The sequence below is a fragment of the Falco peregrinus genome, chromosome 3, assembly GCF_023634155.1.
Source record: "Falco peregrinus isolate bFalPer1 chromosome 3, bFalPer1.pri, whole genome shotgun sequence".
Classification (NCBI taxonomy): domain Eukaryota; kingdom Metazoa; phylum Chordata; class Aves; order Falconiformes; family Falconidae; genus Falco; species Falco peregrinus.
Genome location: NC_073723.1, coordinates 25,788,361 through 25,791,139, shown reverse-complemented (window position 1 = coordinate 25,791,139; position 2,779 = coordinate 25,788,361).

Here is a 2,779-nt window from a genome sequence, read left to right as displayed (position 1 = left end):
GCCGCTCTTACGGGCTGCGTGGCGGCTGCGTGGCCCCTGCGCGGCCCGTGCGCCTGCGCGGCCCCGCCCGCCCCGCAGGAGGGGGCAGCCGGCGGGCGCCTGCGCGGTGGGGCGATGGGCGCAGCTGTGGGAGTGGGTGGGCGGCCGGGCGCCTGGCCGCGGGCTGCGGCGGGGGCTGCGGCGGGGCGCTTGAGGCTGTTGCTGTGCCGGTGCGGAGGCGGTGGCCGAGCTGTAGCCCCAGCCCTGGTCTCCCTTCCTTTGCTTGAGGTGGCGGTAGGGCCGTGCCCGTGCCTCGGCGGGCTGAAGGCGCTAGGATAAGTGCTCAGAGACAGCCAGTCGCTTGTGGTGGGGCCAGCTTAATAGAGTTTGATTTTTGAAGTGGTGAATTTCGCCTAAAACTGTTATAGACTAGCTCTGCGGTGTGAGGCCAGCCCCATCGCTTTGTGCTGTGTGGGGAGCTTGTGTTGATTTACTGTAGTAAAGGGGAACTAGAACCAGGCCTAAATGGGCTTTGGCACAAAGTGAAGTACTAGTTAAGTGATGGTCCATGTTCGCTGTGTTTCTGAGCTCTTGGTGGTGAGGGCATGACAGGTGAGGTGCAAGGAGGCTGGGGAGCCGGTGGACAGTGGCTTACACAGTGATACCCAAGCAAGTGTGGAAATGTTGAGTTCAGCAACAGGAACAGGGGGGTCACTAATATCAATAACTTGGATACTGTATCCAGAGTAAGGAGGCGTTGGAACAAGCTGCCCAAGGAAGCAGTTGAGTCCCCATCCCTGGGGGAATTTGAAAGTCATACAGATGTGGCACTCGGGGATGTGGTTTAGTGGTGGACTTGGCAGTGCCAGGTTAACAGTTGGACTTGATGATCTTAAAGGTTCCAACCTAAATGGTGCCTGATTCACCATGGTGTTAACTCACCAGAACACTGAAAGGTATAAAAGGTACTTTTTGCTTTTATACTTTGTACGTTTTCTGTTGATACTTGGCTGGACATACCGTTGATTGATTCTAGTGAGTCAAGCCTCATCTCTTCACATAAAGCATGACTCAAGGCTGAGGCATAAATCATTTGCTTTATGATTCATGTAACTACAGACTTTGTCTATGGTAGCTACAGTAGCTGTTTATGCTGAATAGTGAGTTAAATTAGTTGTGGTACAGGTTAGTTTTAGAGTTGGCAGGTTTGTTTTAAATGTAAGTGGGAAATGAGAAATAAGGAGATGGTACATTTACTAAGCCATTCTTCAGGGTGCTACTGATGTTCTCCCTACCTTAACAGAAAGATATAAAGGTTACAGAATTAAGAATGTGACAGGCTGGCATTTTGAAGCAAGACTTCATAGCAGCTTAATGATTACGATGGTAGAAGATGTTCTGTAAGTAAAAGAAAGTATTTATGCAGGATGAATGAAGTCAGTTCTTCATGTGACCCTGAGTTGTTAACACTTTTTATAGGATTCTGTGGGGTGTGTAGTTTTGTATTAGTAACAGTCTTCTCAGAACATCAGCTGTGGAAAAGGATATCTTTTTACCTGCAAGGCACCCTTATGTTTTTCATAGTAATTGTAGATATATTTAGCTTTAAATAGTTCCTGTATGGTACCTACATATTGCTGATGGCATACATCACTCTAATGGTGAAAGATACCCCCTTGTAATACTTTTCCCATAGTAACTAGGTGGGTTTCACCAGGGCCTGTTCAGATTTGCTGTTAGTTGTTCCTCCTTATGGCAGTTTGGTTACAGAGCTGTTTGTGGAAAGCAGGCTGTGGAGATGCCAGTGGAAGGCCCTCAGCAGTGCAAAAGGCTAAAGCATCCAAGGCACTGTGCAGTGCTCAATTCTATTTGATGAGCAACTATGTCCAAGTACAGTAATGAGCTGAAAGATGTAAAGAATAGCTGGGCAAAGCATTTTTAGCAGAAAGACTGCTATGACAATACTGTGCCAAGAGGAACTGTCAGGACACCTGTTGTAAATTCCCAACGTGAAATGTACTCAGCACTGAGGACTACTCTTCTGAGAAGAGAGGAGTGTGTCTGACTGCTTTAGCCATATAATTTAGTGAGGTATCTATAGCTTCTTAGGGAAAATTGTTCTAGAAGACATTTAAGCTTTCATGGCAAAAGTCTTAACCAGCCTTAAGTGAATGACTGGATAATTGAGTTTAGTTTGAACTCTTGCACAAACACCTGACTGAAGAATTATACAAGGCTTAGTAATCTCTAGGTCAGATTTAATTTTTGATATAGACCAGACATGAAGCTGAACTTCTTCCCTTCTGAAATTTCAGTCCACTGGTACTTAATATTCTTAAATATCAATGTACTTAAGATTGCTAGTTTGGTTCATGTAATAAAAGCCACTTGGCTAGAATTATCTGCAAAAATATCTTAAGAAAATCAACAGGAATGTGTCTTGCTTGGGCTGAGTCTTTTGATTTCATATTTCTGAAATAGTGAGGAAATTTTGTCTAAAGGAATACTTTTACATAATTGGATGTCATTTATCTCATTGTTAACACAGCAATGGAATCCAACATTCTTTGCATTGTTAGAATTAAGTAACACTAGGAAATCATAGTAAAATATTTTTCGGTCCCACGTTATCAAACGGGAATAGAACCTACTAACTTCTTCCACATCCTTTGACACAGAAGATATGATTCAAACTTTACGTAACTTGTTTATTTTTTAAATTTTGGTATTTGTAATTCAGAAATAATATTTCTGTCTTTTTTTCTTTTAGCTTTGTTTGTGTCGGAAAAAAAGATTCTAA